At 39.9% G+C, this 19739-nt stretch overlaps 1 protein-coding gene across 13 annotated transcripts in view; it reads right to left on the reverse strand.

Moving 5' to 3' along the window:
* MAGI2 (membrane associated guanylate kinase, WW and PDZ domain containing 2) overlaps window positions 1–19739 on the reverse strand; it is a 1169121-nt gene that overhangs the window by 1016474 nt on the left and 132908 nt on the right. The window lies entirely within an intron of this gene.

Below are 19739 nucleotides of genomic sequence, written 5' to 3' on the forward strand. Positions count from 1 at the left end.
AGTCTGGATCTGTAAAACCAGCAAAGAATCCAGTGGCACCTTATAGACTAACAGACGTTTTGGAGCATGAGCTTTCGTGGGTGAATACCCACTTCGTCAGATGCATCTGACGAAGTGGGTTTTCACCCACGAAAGCTCATGCTCCAAAACGTCTGTTAGTCTATAAGGAGCCACAGGATTCTTTGCTGCTAGTATAATAAATGTGCTGCTTTCTGCCAAACTCTGGTGGGTCATTAGTCCTCCCTAGGCTTACTAGCTAGCCCAGTTTCGGATAACACCAGTAGGCCTTCACAGAACCACTCCTGACTCAATTTGATTTGAGCCTGAAGTCTTTTCTCAGGCAAAATTCCCACTGTTAACTTTGCCTGAATAAAGGATTGTCTGAGTGAGCCCTAAAAATACTCTTGTATCATTCAGTGTGAAGAAGTAGTCTGGGGCCAATGGAAGCTGTGAGGCAGAAACAGACCTCAACAGAAGAGGATACAATGGCTCATTCATACCCAACAGTCTCCCAATCCTAGAAGCAAGTGACCTAATTACAATGCTTGTAACATTAGCATTAATTTTCCACTATAAAGTACTTTTTAAAATAATCTTGTTACATGCTGTTGTGTGACTCCTTTTATGTTTAAGTAAAGCAACAGTTCTATCAAGCTAGATTTCAAATGTCTAGAACATGAAGATTTTAGAGAACGGGTGCCAATACCTTTGTGAAGAGCATAGTCATTTGGTTTTTAGCCCCACATTTAGATTTCGTTTTTGAAAAGTAGTATATAAAACTTAATGATAGAGGCAGTATTACCTAGTGGAGAGAGCACTGAACTGGGGATGTTATGAAGGCCAAGACTAACAGTGTTTAAAAAAAGAACTAGATAAATTCCTGGAGGATAGGTTCATCAATGGCTATTAGTCAAGATGGGTAGGGATGGCGTCGCTAGCCTCAGTTTTGCCAGAAGCTGGGAATGGGCAGAGGATGGATCACTTGTTCTTTTCATTCCCTCTGAAGCATCTGGCATTGGCCACTGTCAGAAGACAGGATACTGGGTTGACCCAGTATGGCCGTTCTTAATGAGTAAGCATAGTTCTCCAACATTCAAAATGTCAATTAAAAACAAAGTTTTGAATTAAAAAACATTCTTCTGCAGTGCTAGGTACTCACACAATGAAGTATTTGCCAATCCATGAGAAGCAGAACTTTACTAGAAATTAAGTAAAACATCTATTTTCACTCTCCCAGGTGATCAAAAACACAAAAACTAAACCAACAGCATAACTTTTAAAAAGTTAGTTAAAAAACTGAAGAATTTTACAGATCTAAGAACCTAAGTTGTTAGTAATGGAAAACTTTTTTTAATGCAACATTCCCTTTTAATTTAAAATGAACTCATTCCTACATTTAAATGTTGAGTTATTTTAAAACACCTTAGGGTTACATATCGATGGATCTTAACTCCAAAAAAGAACATTTCAATGTCACAACGTTAGTCAGAAACATAGAATCATAGAAATGTAGGGCTGGAATGGACCTGGAGAGGTCATCAAGTCCATCCCCCTGCGCTGAGGCAGGACCAAATAAACCAGATAGGGCTTTGTCCAACCTGTTCTTAAAAGCCTCCAATGACAGGGGTTGGGGTAGGGAGGTGGGGTGTTTCTACAACCTTCCTTGGAAGTCTATTCCAGAGTTTAACTACCCTTGGAGTTGGAAAAAAAATTCCTAACATTATTTCTATCTTAAATCTACCTTGCTGCAGATTAAGCCCACTACTTCTCCTACCTTCAGAGATAATGGAGAATTGATCACAATCCTCTTTGAAACAGCCCTTAATGTTTTTGAAGAGTGTTATCAGAAGCCCCTGCGACTTCTTTTCTTAAAACTAAAAAGATGTTAAAAAAAAAACCTGGACCTTTCTTCATAGATTAGGTTTTCAAAACCTTTTCTTATTTTTGTTGCTCTCCTCTAGACTGACTCCAGATTGTCCACATCTTTCCTAAAGTGTAGCGCCCAGAACTGAACACAGTACTCCAGCTGAAGCCTCACAGGTGCTGAGTAGAGCCTCTGTCTTATATACAACATCCCTGTTATTCCACCAACAAGCCCACTAAATACAACATTACCTGAATGATACTAGCCTTTTTTGCAACTGCATCACATTGTTGACTCATTCAATCTGCGATCAGCTATAACCCCCAGATCCTTTTCAGCAATCCTACCATCTATTTTGTAGTTGTGCATTAATTTTTTCTTCAGATCTTAGCACAGTTAATTGCATCTTGATAATTAAGACCCCAAACAACAAACACTTAAGCATGTCCACAACTTTACATATGCAAATAGCCCCATTGATTTCAGAGGGGCTGCTTGCTTGCATAAAAGTAAGCATATGCTCACTTGCAGGATTGGGGTCCAAGATATTGATAAGTTCAGTGATCAGACAAGTGAGGAAAAATGAAAGAGGCAAAGGCTTGTTTTCCAGCTGCTACAGCACAGGAAGTGTCATATGTACAGTTCAATCAACAAACTGCACTCTTGTGGTCCTGCCTGCCAGGGGAAAGGACCAAACAAAAGGGCATGCCAGACTGGAATTGAGTGACAGATCTGACAAAATGAATGTCTCTTCACAGCAGGTGTTCTGATATGAACTCCCTGCTGAGCTCAAGATCCATGGATCAAGTGAAGTACCCGAGCAAAGCCAATGCCACAAAAGGATCAACAGCTTAGGGAAGAAGTACAGAACACATATTGGAAAAGCTCAAACACGTAGGCTATCTAAGGCCCAGCCTCACACCACACGGGTCCAGAAGACACTTCTGCACAGACAGGAAGGGATGTAAGAATTTGTTAATGTAAGAATTCTTGTTTTCTTCCATTTATGATCCACTCCCAAATGAAGAAAGCTTCATTACAATCTTTTGTATTGGTTTATTTGAATTTTGTATTTGATTTATAATTATTTGAAAGAGCAGAGAGAGAGAGAATGATATTGTTTATTTGTCCCTCTCTTGCTCACATGATTTCCTGGATACCGTTATAGGATTTTCTGGATATTTCCCTAACATCATTTAACTAAAAGCAAAGAAATAATATTTTGATGAAGTCTTAAAAGGTTTTTGCCTCTCTTTTCCCTTAACTCATTTGTTCAGCAAGACTTTTAAAGCTTCATATGTCAACTACTCTAACTCGGTTGTAGAGAGGTGCAGAGATTGGCTTTGTAATCAATCCAGCCTTTATAGGCACAGATGCAGTGCAAGAACAACTTCTCAGGAATTGGGTATGTCCCCAGTACTGTATGGGGGCCATTTTAGGGGGCAGTAAGATTTGCCCTTAAATACCTGACCATTGCCCCTGCTAGATTGCTAGAATAGTAATAATGAGAATCTGTTATTTAATTTTATGAAAATTATCTATACATTTTCAGTATATTTGGCCCAAGATAAAAAATTGCACAACAGAAATGCAGGGAATCTTCACCTCCATTTAGTATGTAATAGGGAGGAGGAGAGGAACAGAAAAAGACGCTTTATTAACAGTATAGTGTTACTGGGATCTGCACTTTATACTCTGAAGTCAACACTTGTTCTAGACTATACCCAGAGTTACTTTTCAAAAACAAATTTTTTGCCTCTGTATTCCTCCAAGCCCTCTTTAGACGGGAAAGCAAATGGTCCTCTTCAGAATTTCTGTCTCCCTCTCACCAACAGAAGTTTGTCTAATAAAAGATATTACCTCACCCACCTTGTCTCTCTAATATCCTGGGACTGACATGACTACAACACTGCATAGGGCCACTCCCACATTCAGCCCCCAGAGGGAACTGGAACTGGAAGATACCAGGCACATTTCAATTACAGAATGGATGTCTTATAACCATTTCATTGCAGTGATAGAATACGGTTGCTTAACACAGTCTTCAAATTAATGCAGTGTTTCTCAAACAGAGGTCGCCGCTTCTGAAGGGAAAGCCCCTGGTGGGCCAGGCCGGTGTGTTTACCTGCCCCAATGGGTGTGTTTACCTCTGGGCCAATGGGAGCTGCGATCCACAGCCAGTGAGAGCCATGATCGGCCAGACCTGTGGACGGGGCAGGTAAACACACCAGCCCAGCCCGCCACAGGCTTTCCCTACAGAAGCGGCGATCCCTGTTTGAGAAACACTGAATTAACACAAGTAAGACTCATAGAAATCTGTTGCACTGAATTAGTGAAGCGAAAGTTATTACAGGAGGTCATACTCAGCCAACTGAGAAACCTCAATCTGGTGGCAAGATATATATGTTTGAATGTCTTCCTAACACTCTCTAAAAAATTACTAAGCCCCAATCTTGAAATGATATCTCTGCAGGCACAGAGATCTGCCTGCACGCATCTCACTACAGGTCTGAGGCCTTCACTCTCTAAAGCAGTGGTTTTCAAACTGGGGGTTGGGAGCCCTCAGGGGGTCGCAAGGTTATTACATGGGGAGGTTGCAAGCTGTCAGCCTCCACCCCCAAACCCCACTTTGCCTCCGGCATTTATAATAGTGTTAAATATATTAAAAAGTGTTTTTAATTTATAGGGGGGAGGTCGCACTCAGAGGCTTGCTATAAGGGGTCACCAGTACAAAAGTTTGAGAACCACTGTTCTAAAGGTAATTCTGTACTTAGTGGACTTGTTGGTGGAACAACAACAAAAGAATGTGACATTGAAAGTCTTGGAGAGAAACCCTTTAAAATGTAAAATGTGCAATACTTTGGGGAAGCCAGGGAGATAAATTTAAAATATATTTTAATAGGTTAAATAATTGGTTACAGTAAGTAATCCCAGCCTAAATCTTGTGAACTAGTTTCCAAGTAGATATCTATAATAATGTGATGTCCCCAGAAAGGCCTGACTGAACAGGTTTGCCATCTACCATGGTCTGGAACATGAATGCAGGCCACACCTGAATGCAGGTGCACACTCAACCACTGATTTTATGTATGGATTAGCTGGGTCTGAGACCCACGTAGGAGAGAAGGGAGAAAAAAGTGAGTTCCATCTGCTGCTCCTGTTCAGGCCCTGAAGTTGTCTGAGTGGACAGCCTGGGCCCCACCTGCAAAGTCCACAAGATCTATTACTTGGGTTTCGCTTATTTTGTCCCATTAACTCAGCTTTGCTCCAAATGCACATGTTGTATAACATGTACAGTCATCATGGGCCACTTTCTACTCTCAGTTAAACCAAAGTGATTTCAGACTAACTCCATTACAACCAGTGGATTTTCACCAGTGTAAATGAAAGGAGCATCTGAGTTGGTTTATCTTAGAGGAGAAATAAATAGGAAAAAAAAATGCAAAGATCTGAGCTGAGGTTCATCCCCATCCCTTTTTGTTGCTAAAATAAATGTTCTTCCAGATCAGAACTCTGCAAGAAAAAAGTTTACAGCATTCTCCTGGGTACGTACAAAAATCACAGCTACCGAGGAATAGTCTCCAGCTATGAACTTTGTATAATACAGACACCAACATCCTCACTTAAAAAGAACCCTTGATTAACATCTTTCTACCAAACTACTGTGCTTGGTAAATAACACAATTTATACTATCTCTGTTTTGCATCAGCCAGCCAAACAAAATTACACACTGCCTATTTCAGTTCCTGTGGTAGTTAACAAAAATCCTTGTTCAAGGGATCTCTTTAAACTAATTCCATTCGTCTTCAGCTATTACATGAGTGCTCCAAATCCATAGTCTTTCATCTGGCTCCAATGTGCCTTCGGAAGACAGACCGACTATCTTCCTTCTCTTTGTCTCATGTTTACCTCCAGTTTAAAAATGCCTTCAAACAGCTAGTCAGATTCAGCCACATATCGCTGCAGGGACTGAGTGCATAACAAAGCCCCAAGGGTGTATCTGGTGTATCTAATGCATCATGTCTCTTCTATACAGGCTTTTAGTAACGGAGGGCAGTAAGGCAATGTTTGTGTAGTCACGGCACCAGCACTGGGAGAGAGCTCTCCCAACGCTGTAAAAAAAAAAAACACCCCCAAAAGGGGAGTAGCTACCAGTGCTGTAGCACGGTCTACACTGCCACTTTACAGCGCTGAAAATTGCATTGCTCAGGGGTGTGTTTTTTCACACCCGAGTGAGACCGTTGCAGCACTGTAAAGCTAGGTATCTCTATTTACCACATTCTAAAATGCATCAAGACAAAGCAATTGTATTTTAGCATGTGTTAAACTTATTGAGTTAAAGCGTAGGGGTAAGACTAAGCTATAACTCAACCTGTTAAACAAATGTTTATCTTGGTATTAAATAATGTTTTCAATTGAGTTAAGATAGGTGAGGGGTTTTCCCCCACATGAAATTGGCCTTTTTCTCCATCGCCCTTGAGTTATCTGTTGATAGTGAGTGACAGGAGGTACCTCCATCTTGTTTCTGTGGTGAAGCTATACAGCTGGCCTCAAAATGCTGACCTCTAAATTTCCTGAAATAGCAAAGAAGAGATTCAGGGCTTTAGCTTTCCCCTCAATAGAAGTATTTTAAGGAAGAGGCTCAGTGTATCCACAATCCAGTAACAAGCTCCCATAAATCAAGCCTTTCGGGATAGGTTGAGCAGATAGGTTAAACAGGCCTCGAACAAAATTCTTCAGGCCATTCAATATTTGGAAGCAAAATAGATTCTCACAGATTGAAATCTCTAAATGGAAAGACTGCAAGGGGAATGTCTGATTAAGTCCAAAGGACAAAAAATGAGATTGATAGTTTTAGAGCCCTTACAGGGGGGTTTATTCCAAGATAAATAATTGTTTTACCAAAAGATTGAGACAAACCTCAAATATTTTTAATTTGAGATATCTGGGTCCCTTTGAGGGTCTTGAAAGGAAAGAGAGCAACAACACAGGAACTAATCACATTGTCTGAATCAACTGGGGGGGAAGGGAGGGTGAAATTTGATTCTCCCTCCATCCCTTAGCATATTTTTAATGCCTTCCTATTGCTCAAAAGTATGATAGTTCTCAAACTGCCCTCTGAAGTGCAACATATAAAAAAACTTCAACATATCTGTGTGTTGTACATTGACTAGCGGCTCCTGGTTTTTACTTTAGGCAAGGAAATGTATCAGCACTGCAGCCCAGACACTGGGCCAGCTTGCACAGCCATTTACATCTGTGTCAAGTGACTGTAAAATGTCAATATTCTGTTTTGGTCATGTCTTACCCCCACTTTGTACAGGTATAAATGGCTGTACAAGGTGCAACTGGGGAGAATCAGCTCTGTCACTATTATTTTAGGATCAAAAGATTCACATGAGCCCAGATGTTGCAGGCCATGTGGGTCACCAACAAGACACAATCTCTCTTTAATGGCTGGTTTCATTAATATGGGAACAGATGTTGCTGTGATAACTCCTGTATAATTAAGGTGCCTTGGAAATACAAAAAAAAATAAATCTGATCTTTTATGATTTGGACATTGCCAGATCTTTCCTTTCACATCAGAATTCTGGGGCTGCAAAACAGGGTGGTAGTGAAACCCTTATATGTATCTTTTGGTCTTCTTCCCTCTTTGCAACTTTTGCAAGCTACACTGACTTGAAATTAAGGTTTCATGGGGAGGAGATGAGAAAATGTGTGACTCCGTTTTCCTATTTGCTTGTGTTTATCTCCTACCTGATGTTAATGGCAAAGGATTTGTCCTTCAGCTTACTTTTAAAAGCACAGCTAAAGTTTTTAAAAGGAAGAGAGCTGAGAGAGGAAAGATGATTTGAAACACCCAATTTATCAGTAATGCAGAGAAGAGAGTTAACATACTTCCCCCTCCCACCACACACACCCTTTCACTGTTGCCAAGTCCCTCCACTCACCTCCATCCATTAATCCTTTCCCCTTTGCTCACAACACAATTCATCCACTACCCCTCTGGCTGGCTCACTCCCACTATCCCTCTCCTCTGCTCTTGTGCATTATGCCATTAAGTGGCTCTGGGAAAGGTGGTCTCATTGCATTATTTCCCCTACCTTCTTCCATTATGCCAGTAATTATCTCTGCTCCTTTTTTAATGCAGTCTTCTATGCATGGCACAGCCTCCTACTCTGGTCTGCCATATGAACACCTGTGCATAAAAATTCCTCCTGAAAACTAAACTACTTTCACACTATCCAGAATAGCCACTCTCATACCTTTATGTGCATCACACCAAACCCTTAACTGAACCACCATGATGCACACACAACCAACCTGAGTATCAATGTGACTGTTTTGCTATATCCCTTTTCCTTCCTCCCCACTCCACCCCCTTCTGTCACCCGCACATGGATCATGTGTAAAATTCAGACTATGCTCTTTGCATATACTCTCTCTCTTGTTTATTGCACCTAACACATATTTTATGGCCTCTCCTCCTTAGTAGTATTAATGAAGTAAAAAATTAATAGTGATAACAGCCAGCTCTTACACAGAATTTGTCATCGGTAAATCTCAAAGCAGTTAAAAGGTGGTCAGTATTGTTATCCCATTTTACAGATGAGGAAATGGAGACATATGGAAGTGAAGTAACTTACCCAGCTATCAGCCAGCAAGCTAACAGCAGAGCTGGGAATAAAATCCAGGTCTTTCAAGTCCCAGCCCAGTGCTTTATCCGCCAGGCTACCGTCCACTCAGGCAAGTAGGTCTGCCAAAGTCAGAAGGGCTACACAGATATGGACTATTTGCCTAATTAGTAATTTTTATAGTTGAGGTGTATCTACTGTATGTCAGAAGTACATAGGTAAATTCTGGTATGGTAATTCCTATGATCTGCATAGTGTAGTATTTTGTCTGACAATGGCTGATACCAGAGTCTTCAAAGGAAGGTATAAACTTTCCCATAATGAACAATAATATAACCTTCTCACAGAAGCTTTTTCCTAGATTCAGGCAGTTGTTAGTTTGTGGCATGAACCATGAGGTTTTGTATCCCTTCTTTTAAAACATATGTTTTAAACTAGCAATTTTTGTAGCTAATTATTTTGGAAAAAGTCACAATGTGAGGTATAAAAATCATTCAAGCTGTGATATTATTGAAGTGACAGACTGGTCACGCATGTAACTATCTTTTTTTGTGAAATGCACCAGAATTGACATAGTTCAGGAGGAAAAAATATATGATTTTCAACCATGCATATAATTTGGCTTATTTTATGAGAGACAGAATTGCATAAGCATTATCCACAGCGGGTCAGTGCAAATCCTGCATCCAAAAGGAGTCTCATAAAAATGAGAGCATTGAGCTATCAGTTAAATTGAACTAAGGTAGAGACTTACACAGTAGGTTCTCAAGATAATCCTCAGAGAAATACCTCAAGTCAGACTCACCCACGACTGGGGTCACAAACAAAGCACAAAAGGAGTTAGAGTGTATTAGCTGTAAATACCACATTTAAACAGCCAATTCCTGCACAGCTGATATTTGTTTTGGATATGAACAGAAAGGAATCAGTGAATCCATATTTGCTTTAACGTGAATTTCAAGATTCACCATTATGCAAGAATGGAATATGTTTCACTCCTCATGAGATAAAATGATCTCCAGCAACACTTTACAAAAATGTTTGTTCTTCCAAAGGGCATGTTTATCAAGTCTGCAAGGTAAGACTATTAAAAACTGGAGAACTATTTGAATTCATGCACAGATTGGCCCGTCATCCCTGAAAACACTACACATTTGCTGTTGTCTGGCAGACCAACAAAACACACACATCTGGCAGAATTTGTCCCCCTTGGGAACATATAAGAATTCAACTATGACTGCTCATTCTGAGGGAGTTTATTATCCTATGTGAATTTTGGAACTGATCTATGAAACTGGGTAAAAACTAAAACATGCAGAGACCTGAATTGAAACATTAAAACATATACGGAGAATGAAAGGAAATACTCATATGATTTTTCAGTCTATTAAATAGAAATGAGAAAGTTAATCTTGTTTGGTCAGAAGATGAAAACTATTTAAGATACATAGTTCAAAAGGCAATGATTTAGGAACATACATGCTATTGTACCTAAATATATAATCAAAGCAAGGGACTATTTAAAAGGGAAGATGAGAGAAAGCCATCTGCAATACAGTAACCGAAACATAATCCCTGATCTATGTAAATTGGTTTTGGAACCTGAGAAACACCCGCATTGAGCTAAGTCTTTTAAAAACATATGAATTGTTGTGCAAGGATCTGAAACAGATGCAGGATAATCTACACAGGACATTCCATAAACAGCATTGCCTGCATTATAGTGCACTTGGGTCATTTCAAGGGCAAGAGACAAATGTCAGACCAGCAAGGTGTATAAACACATGCCCAACTGTCAGCATGATTTGTCCTGATGACTTCAAAGTTCGGCACATGTTTGAGTACCTTGCAGAATCCAGATCTACATTATGATAGAATGTTTTTCATGGGAAGAGAAATATCTTCATCTTTCTGGAGGCAGGAAGCATGTAGAATCTTATCTACAGAGAGAGAATCTTGTATGTATCCTAAGAGCAAATTTTCATAGTTTCCCCCACTTGCCTATTGACTGCTTATTTGTTCCTCTCAAGTAGCATCTCCTCAAGCCCCAGTCAGGACCTCAGCCAGTGACAATGGGCAATATTAATTATAATGCTACTGGTTTTTAGTTTTCTACATTACTAACAGGGTAACAAAATTACTATTAATGGCCCCAATTCAGGAAAGCACGGAAAAGAGATGTTTAATTAGAAATATGTGTTGAAGTCCTATTCAGTGGATTTAAATATGTGATTTTGATCGCTTTCCTGCATCAGAGCCCACAGGCAGAAAGGTAGTTATTAGGAAATACTTTAAGTGTAATGAAGGCAGAGGATTACAGAAACTCCTATAAAATGTAATAGAGGCTTCTTTAGGACTAGGAGATTTGCCAGATCCTGCAACAGATAGCTCTCTAGTACAAATTACTAAAGCTCTATCTTTCCACAAGACATCTGTTTTACACACAAACTAAATCTCTGTATAAATGAAAATTGCCATTGGAATTTAAAATACTGAGCTCTAAAGAAAAATGCACACTTTTAGCAACAGGAAACAAATCTTTGGAAAATGAGAGCATATAAAACAATTTCAATGGTAGTTTATCTCAAGAAGAGTTTTTTCATTCTGTCCTTAAGAGGTCAGCTCAAAGTCTACTTAAATTACTTTCCAAGCATAAATCCTAACTGCTGACTTGAGATGTATATTTGAATACCATCTCTCAAGTGTTTTTACATCTTTACTAAGTACATATTCTTCACTTCACTTCACTTGCTACTTCTGTTTAATGGCTATTTTACACCTGAGAAAATGGGATAAAGACCCAAGAAAAGCTTTTATTTGTTGGTGTGAAATCTGGCCCCAAAGGAAGCACGTATGAGGAAGACAGGGATTTAAAAACAAAAAAACAACAATCACCACCAGTGACATTTAACAAGTTCCATGGTCACAGAGGTGCACGTGGATACTTTAATCAATGGCACATAGGGGTTGTTTTTAATTTTGAAAGACCAACAAGTTAAAGAGAGAGACTACTCCGGATACAGAAAATGCAAAAAAGTAAGCCAGTGAGCAAGATACAATAGAGTGTCAGGGAAGCTATTGAGAAGGCAAGTGACAGCTTGACCATCCGGGGGGTGGGGGGGAGAAGGGTATCCGGTGCTGCTGTTGGAACAAAAAGCAAACAATCCTGAATATTTGGCACTCCTTAGTACAAAAGGCTGCCAACCTAGACAGATAAAGCTAGTAATATGATGAATAAAGAAAAAACTGATTATCCATCCCTGGTCTCTTACCTGTCTTGTTTTGTCATAGAAATGGCAAGAGTATTATAATGGCTGTTTGGTCCAATTACTGTTAAATAAATAAAACAGTGTTCTTCCTACCCTCACTGAGGACAGGGAAAAAATAGACTTTCAGATGTTACATGAACCAAGTCCAGAGAAAAGTCTATTTTTTTAGAAGCCTTCAATTCTTACTGACATTCCAATCACTCTCTTACAAGAGGACCAACTTCTATTTTTTTCAGATCCACAGCCTTAAGGCCCATACCAGTCAGTTCCTTTTCTCTTTCTTTTTTAAATAAAAGTTCATGTTTGTTGCTAGTGAGATGATCTATCATTGCACTAATTTGACATTCTGTCTCCTGAAGACAGTTCTCATTTCTGTAACTCAGTCAATGTTTCAGTTAGCCACGCCACCTCCTTTTCTAACAGACATTCATCGAGGACAAGGTCACTCACTGGAGCCAAATATTAGCTCTCATCTCTGGAGATATTAAGTTCAAATTTCTCCAAGGAAAATAAAACGCATGTTCAGTCTAGAACCTAGCGCATGTTTATGTGGAATGCTATAGTATGACAGTTAGGCATGCAGCAATAAAACTTTGTTCATGAGTAAGGCTGCGATTTAGCCAAGATGTCCGTAAGTTCAGCCAGCAGACGGCTGGGGGACCCCTTGAGCTCCCAGCCGCTGTGGGCAATAGGGACCCCCAGGGCTCCTGGCCACCGTTTCATGTGGCATATATGAAATTACAGGATATAGTATGAAAAAAAGATTTATTAGCACTTGTTTGGGAGCTCCTGCACAACTCACTCATGGCTTCATCAACTGCAATTAAAGCAGCCACCCCTAAATCACGACCCATTCTTTTTACCACATCACGTCACTCACACATCTCTCTTCTCCCTTATACTGACAACAGTATTTGCACACTGTACACAGCAGAATTCACTAAAACAATGTATGCAGCTTCTCTCGACTTTTGTATTTCTAGCTGCATATTCATGAGCCACTTCAATAGCACAACAAACATGCTTACCTGCCTCTACATTGTTTCCCTTAGTAGTTATCTGTCCAAGAAATTGCAAACCAATGCTGACATCTTAAACAGCAGTTCACGTGCAATCAGGCAGTTATGCCCACAAACAGCTCAATTTAAAAAACAAAAACAAAACAAAAAGCCAGCCACCTTTTTGAGGCGGTACTATACTAAAGGTACTAATAAATGGACTGAACCCAATGCCCACTGAAATCATTGGGCTTTTTACACTCACTTCAATGGGCCTCATTCAAAGCCCAAACTTTAAAAACAAAACCACAACCCAAACACATGCCAGGTCAATCTTTGATTATGTTTTTTTCTGAAATGAATAAGGTAAATCCTAAGAATGCCTTCCTTCCTCCTTTTCATAATGGACATTTACTGATTTTATATTCCATTTATCTCATCAGCAAAGGAACTCAGCTTTGTGCAGGAGGTCAGACTAGATGATCATAATGGTCCCTTCTGACTTTAAAGTCTAGGAGTCTATATAGTCAGAAGAAACGTTTTTTCTTAAGAAAATAAGGGATGCTTTCAGGAAAAAAGCCCTAGTAACTATTTAACACAGTATATTTTTGCACATCTATTCTGGACAATAGACCAGAATACTAACCAAACCAACAGCTTCTTTCAAATTCAGCAATTTATGGTTCTTTTCACTTTCCCTTGAATTGAAAATAATTCTTTCAGCTGGGAAAGAAAAAGCACATGGTCAATGTCAAAAGTTCTGCTAAAAGTGCTGCAATGCCACTTCATTTTCCTGTCCTTTAGACATTTATTCTCAAAAGCTAAGAAATCACAACTCAGCACAAATGAGACATCTGCATGTTTTGGCTGTTCTGCAGCTCCATAATTTCATGGCATAATCGACGTACAGGATGAGTGAAATTCAAGAACCAAAAATCTCTGCACTGCACTGCACCACTTGGATTCACTGTTGGTTAACATCTGTGCAAAACAGTAGATTAAAGACAGTTATACCTCCCACCCTGACTGCATATAGCATTTGGCTAGCACTGATCACCCATTGAACAGATTTTGTGGCACTTTTGCTTCGCAATGGAAAGAATGCACTCCCTGAAGCCAAGCAACAGCTCCTTCTTTCCCAAGCTAACAGACCATACCAAGTGCCTACCAGGCTTCTCCATGTGCCTGAGCTCAAGCGATCACACAGAGCTATGCCAATCTGCTTCCCCCCACAGGATCATTGTGTAAAAAGGTGTTTAAAAGAGGTTTAGAGTCTTACCAACAAGCTGCATCATACACATCTGTTTATTTTTCACATTCACTAAAAGATGGAGAAATGTATCTTAAAAATGATTTAAAATCACTGGGGGCCAAATTCCTTGCTTCACAAACTATACAAGAAAAAAACTCCATACGCTGCTCCAGCTCTACCGATATAGGTGCTTATGCAGTAGAGGAAAGCAAGTATGACGTGAATATGAAATAAACTGAAGGTGAGTTGACCAAGCATCCCAGTACTCTTTACATCTCTGCAGAAGAAGACTGTCCTGCATTAAAATAGGGCCTGTCAGGCCAAAATACAGACCGGTTCATTCCACTGTGGTGAAAGTAAGGATGGGGATGGTGCTCAGGTACAAGTTAGAATAACCCTTATTTTACAGCAAACACCAGAAAGGCCATGCAGTGCACTGAGCCAGCACAACGGACAAGAGTTCAAGTAAAAGAGCAAGGGGCACCATCCTCCAGGGTTAGTGCTAGAGGACCTTGCATAGCACTGGAAGAGAAATGGACTGGCTGCAGTGATGGTCAAATGGAAATATGAGGGGTAGGAGTGGGATTCAGGGTAGTTCCCATCTCAAACCTTTCACAAGACAAACAGGAGGTAGAATCAGTCCTGAGAGCCAGGAATATGTGATCATTTCTTGGGCTTCGGCAAGACTGCTGGGGGCGGGGGCATGCGCTGACCACAGACTTCCAAACTGTGCTCCACTGATCACATGCAGTGTGGTGCTCTAGGGAGAGCTGCCTGCAACAGGCTGGCTTTCCTCTTACTTAGATGGAAAGATTAACACTTCTCTAATGTTAAATAATTTTTATCATTTAATGCAACTTACCAGCTGAAGTGATTGCCCATTGCCGTGCGGATGTTGTGTGAGAATGAACATGGGCGGGGTGGGGGGCGGGGGAGAGATACGCATAGCTGTCAACAGGAAGAGAAATGTGTCTATGCAATAATGAATGGGAGGGAAAATTTGCACAAGGCACTCTTGGCATTAAGATGTGGCCCACACTATGGTAATGTCTGAGAAGCCCTGCTGTAGCATGGATGGCCCTGTTGTAAACCTCCGAGCCTGCACATGCTCCCCTACAAGTGCATGTGGGTGGTACAAAGGCCTGAGCCTTTGATAACCAAAACACCCCCAATATGGTTTAAGAAATAAATCCTCAGAGTAATGTGCTATACTAATACTTCTGATTAACAGCCTGATCTTTCTGTTGTAACCCTCATTGTTCTACACCTATTCATGAGCATTAAATCTCATCTAAAATTAGATTTTAAGCTTTTCACATAATAAATGGCAAAATTCAGGAATCTTGAGTTCCTTCCTGGCTCTGGAGAGGGAGTGTGCTCAGAGAGGCACAGACTTTGTCTCCTCTTCCCTCACCTGCTGCAGAACTTTTTCCTGCCTCATCTCCTGCAACCTGCCCCGCCATCCTAGTCCTGTCCCTTCCTCACCCCTGGTTCCTCATCCCAGTTCCAGTCTCCACTCCTCAAGCTTCTCATCACCGTCTCTTTTTTGTGCAGCACCCCTAGGCTCACCCCTCCAGACTCCTTGTCCTAATCTCAGTTCCCTGCACAATTCTAGACGTTTGCCCAGTCATCCCTAGTACCCCTCTCCTTCACCCTGTTCTCTCGTTCCCCAGAACCTCATCCTGGCCTCCTGGCTGTCCTTGATATCCAAGTTCCCCATCCTTATCTCCCAGAGCTGCTATCGTAAGGAAAGTCCTGCTTAGTCCCAGACTGAAGCATGTTCAGTGAGCATTGAATCTTCAGAAAAAGATAGCTGCTAAAATGGAAGTAGTCCCTATTGAGCATGGGTGAACTGTGATTTTCCAAAGGCTCCTGATTTGGCCAGATTTAGGTGGGTTTTCACATGAAGAGCTCACCCGGACACAAAGGCTACCTCCCACCAAATTTCAAGTCCCTGTTCCAAAGCATGAGGGTGCTAGCCCTTTGCAGATAAAAGGTAATCAGAAATTAACATTGGCAAAAAAAATGCATTTTTCCCTAGCCTCATTATCCAAAAAGGCTGAATCGTTTTAGCTCAAAAATTTAAAAAACAAAAACAAAAACAACAATTTGGTCTGAAGCAGACACACAGCAAGGCAGACTGAATACCTATGGTTTGGCACACAGTTATAAAAGGAACTGAAAACAAGTTGTAAAAATGGGAAGTTTTGAGCAGCTTTATTAGTAATAAGGTCAAGTAAGATTTTCAAAAATATTCACTGGAAATGTGCTAATTCTAACCAAAAACTGAATTGAAAGTGTCTACTATGATTAAACATTTTAAATTGTTTTAATAAAACCAATAATGGAATATGAAGCCTTTACAAATTTCAGTCATGATTCTGGGGAGGTGGGAGGCGAGAAACAAACAAAAACAAACAAAAAATCTTATGTACACACTTAAAATTAAGCACATGCTTAAACCTTCACAAATCTGGGGTTTGGAGGATTACATTTATTAAAGTTTAAACAAAATATTTAAAGAGCATTTCTTTTCACAACAAATTTCATGTGTACAACAACTTTCTACCTATAATTTCAAAGGGCTTTACAAACAACATTTCAGAAATGTTTTCAGTATGCAAACGCTGTGGGAGAATGTTTATTTTAAAACAAGACAAAAAACACAGCAAGATTTTTATTGAAAAATCCACAGAACTAGTCTAGATTTTCACCAATCTAACTCAATATGGACTTTTGCTGTCAAATTTAACTTTTGTTAACCCTGATACATATATTATAACAGTGTTGTTTGAAAATTTGCATTGTTTATATATGGTGAAGACCTTTATTTTGGAAACTGTTCTCCAAAAATTTACTATCACTTTCCTCCAGCTCCTGAATCAGAGTAAGGTACTTGGCAATGTTTTTACATCAATTGCCAATATTTTCCCTAAAAAGAGTGTAACACTAATCCAGTTAGAAGTGACTCTACTGATTACTGTGCAATCCTGTGAAATACTGAAGGAGTGTGGAGCTCAGCCCTGGACAACATCCAAGACAATGATGCCCTTTACATATAACAATGATAATTTGTTTCATACAGTTTTGTGTCTTTCATTCAATTTGTCACAACAGGCTGTGCAATCTTTTATGAGAGACAAGATTACAATATTGGGAAAGGCGCTAAGAAAAAATCAAGTGTTACGTATTCGGTATTACCACTCAAACATTACCAAAAAAAAAAAAAAGAACCACAACAAGCCTCCCATCCCAGGAGCCAGCTATCCGCTCAAAAACAATGAAACTTGCTTTAAGATCATGAGAATTTCTCCGACACACACAACCCCTTCCATCCATTCTTTAAAAATCAGACGTCAAATCCTAGTGAGGAATATAAAAAGGAATATAAAACTCTATCAACTCAAGCATAAGAAAGTATAATTTGAAGAGCAACTACCAAAAGCTAAGAGAACTCTTTTTAGTATTCAGAAACAGGAGGCTTGCTGAATAGTCTGTGGGGCCATGGGACAATCAAGGTGCTAAAGGAGCACTCAAGGAAGACAAGGACATTGCAGAGAAGCTAAACGAGTTCTTTGCATCAGTCTTCACTGCAGAGGATGTAAGCATCATATCTGCACCAGTCTTTTCACGTGACAGATCTGAAGAACTGTCCCAGATTGAGGTGTCAAGAAAGTAGGTTTTTGAACAAATAGATAAATTAAACAATAAGTCACTAGGAGTAGGACCAGATAGTACTTGCCCCAGAGTTCTGAAGGAACTCAAATATGCAATTGCAGAACTACCAACTGTGAAAGGTTGCCTGTTGCTTAAATATGCCTCTGTACCAGATGACTGGTGGAAAGCTAATGCAGTGCTGATTTTTAAAGAAGTTCCAGAGGCAATCTTGGCAATTACAACACATTAAGCCTAAATTCAGCACCAAGCAAATTAGCTGACAGGTATTGTAGAGAACAGAATTGTCAGACACATAGATGAACTTAATATGTTGGGAAAGAGTCAACATGGCTTTTGTAAAAGGAAATTATGACTCAACAAATCTGTTAGAATTCTTTGAGATGGTCCAGTGAATATAGTACACTTGGACTTTCAGAAAGTTTTTGACAAGATCCCTCACCAAAAACTCTTAAGCAAAATACGCAGGCCTGGGATAAGAAGGAAAGTTCTCTCATTGATCAGTAACTGATTAAGAGATAAGAATCAAAGGGTAGGACTAAAGGGTCAGTTTTCACAGTGGAGAGAAGTAGTAGGGTCCCCTAAGGATCCAGAAAAAGGGGTACATCATGATATGGCAAAATTTGCCAATGATACAAAATTACTCAAGATAGTTAAGTCCAAAACTAACTATAGAGAGTTACAAACGGATATCACTAAACTGGGTGACTGGCAACAAAATTGCAGATGAAATTTAAAGTTGACAAATGCAAAGTAACGCACATTGGAAAACATAATGCCAACTGTACATACAAAGTGATGGAGATTAAATTATGTTACCGCTCAAGAAAAATCTTGGAGTCGCCATGGATAGTTGCATGAAAATATCCGCTCAATGTGTGACAGCAGCTGAAAAAGCTGACAATGTTAGGAACCATTAGAAAAGAGAGAGATAAGAAGATGGAAAACATAATGCCACTATGTAAATCCACATGAGGAGAGATTATAAAAAGACTGGGACAGTTCATCTTGGAAAACAGATGACAAAGGACGAGGGGAGAATATGAGAGAGAGAGAGGTCTATAAAATCATGAATGGTGTGAGAAAGTGACTAGGGAAGTGTTATTTATCCCTTCACATAATACAAGAACCAAGGGTCACCCAAAGTAAGTAATAGACAACAGGCTTAAAAAACAAACAAACAAAGAAGTATTTTGCACAGTCAGTCAACCTGTGGAACTCATTGCCAGGGGATGTTGTGAATGCCAAAAGTATAACTGGGTTCAAAAAATGAATTAGATATGTTCATGAAGGATAGGTCCATCAGTGGCTATTAGCCAAGATAGTCAAGGACACAATCCCATGCTCTGGCTTCTAAAACTTGTGACTGGATGACAAGAGGAGGGATCATACAATAAATTGCCCTGTTCTGTTCATTCCCTCTGAAGCATCTAGCACTGGCCACTGTCAGAAGACAGGATACTAGATCAGATGGACCACTGGTATGACCTTCTGGTTTTGGGGCCTTTAGGCTTACACTAGGGTCACATTTTCAAACTTTTTCTGACACTATTTTTACACGAAAGCTGAGATTTTCACATACCAACTTGTCTTCAGGAGCTGGGACTCTAAGTAATATATCAATAGGATGAAACATGATAAAAGTCTCAAGAACTGGCAACTCTGTTTATTTTTGCAGTGTCCTTATGATATATGAAAGAGGGAGGTTTAGCATACACTTACAGAGAGACTATTCTAATGCCCACATGTGACGTTCTCCTCAGGGCTGCCCAGAACTGTAAGCCACTGTTACCCCTCTGCCACAGAGTCAGCTTTGCTGAATATTAGACTCATCACTAGTCTGTCCACCTCATCAGTCTCTGTCAGTCTAAACCTTGTCTTGCACATATAAATCTGTGAACTCCAGTTTGCCATTCAATGCCCAGTCTCTCTCACTGGGACATTCACAGAAATTAAGTTGGCTGCCTCTAGAGCAGTGGTTCCCAATCTTTTTCCACGCAAGATCACTTTCTGAATTTAAGTGCAACCCGGATCTACCCCAT

This window comes from Gopherus evgoodei, chromosome 1 (genome assembly GCF_007399415.2).
Source record: "Gopherus evgoodei ecotype Sinaloan lineage chromosome 1, rGopEvg1_v1.p, whole genome shotgun sequence".
Classification (NCBI taxonomy): Eukaryota; Metazoa; Chordata; order Testudines; family Testudinidae; genus Gopherus; species Gopherus evgoodei.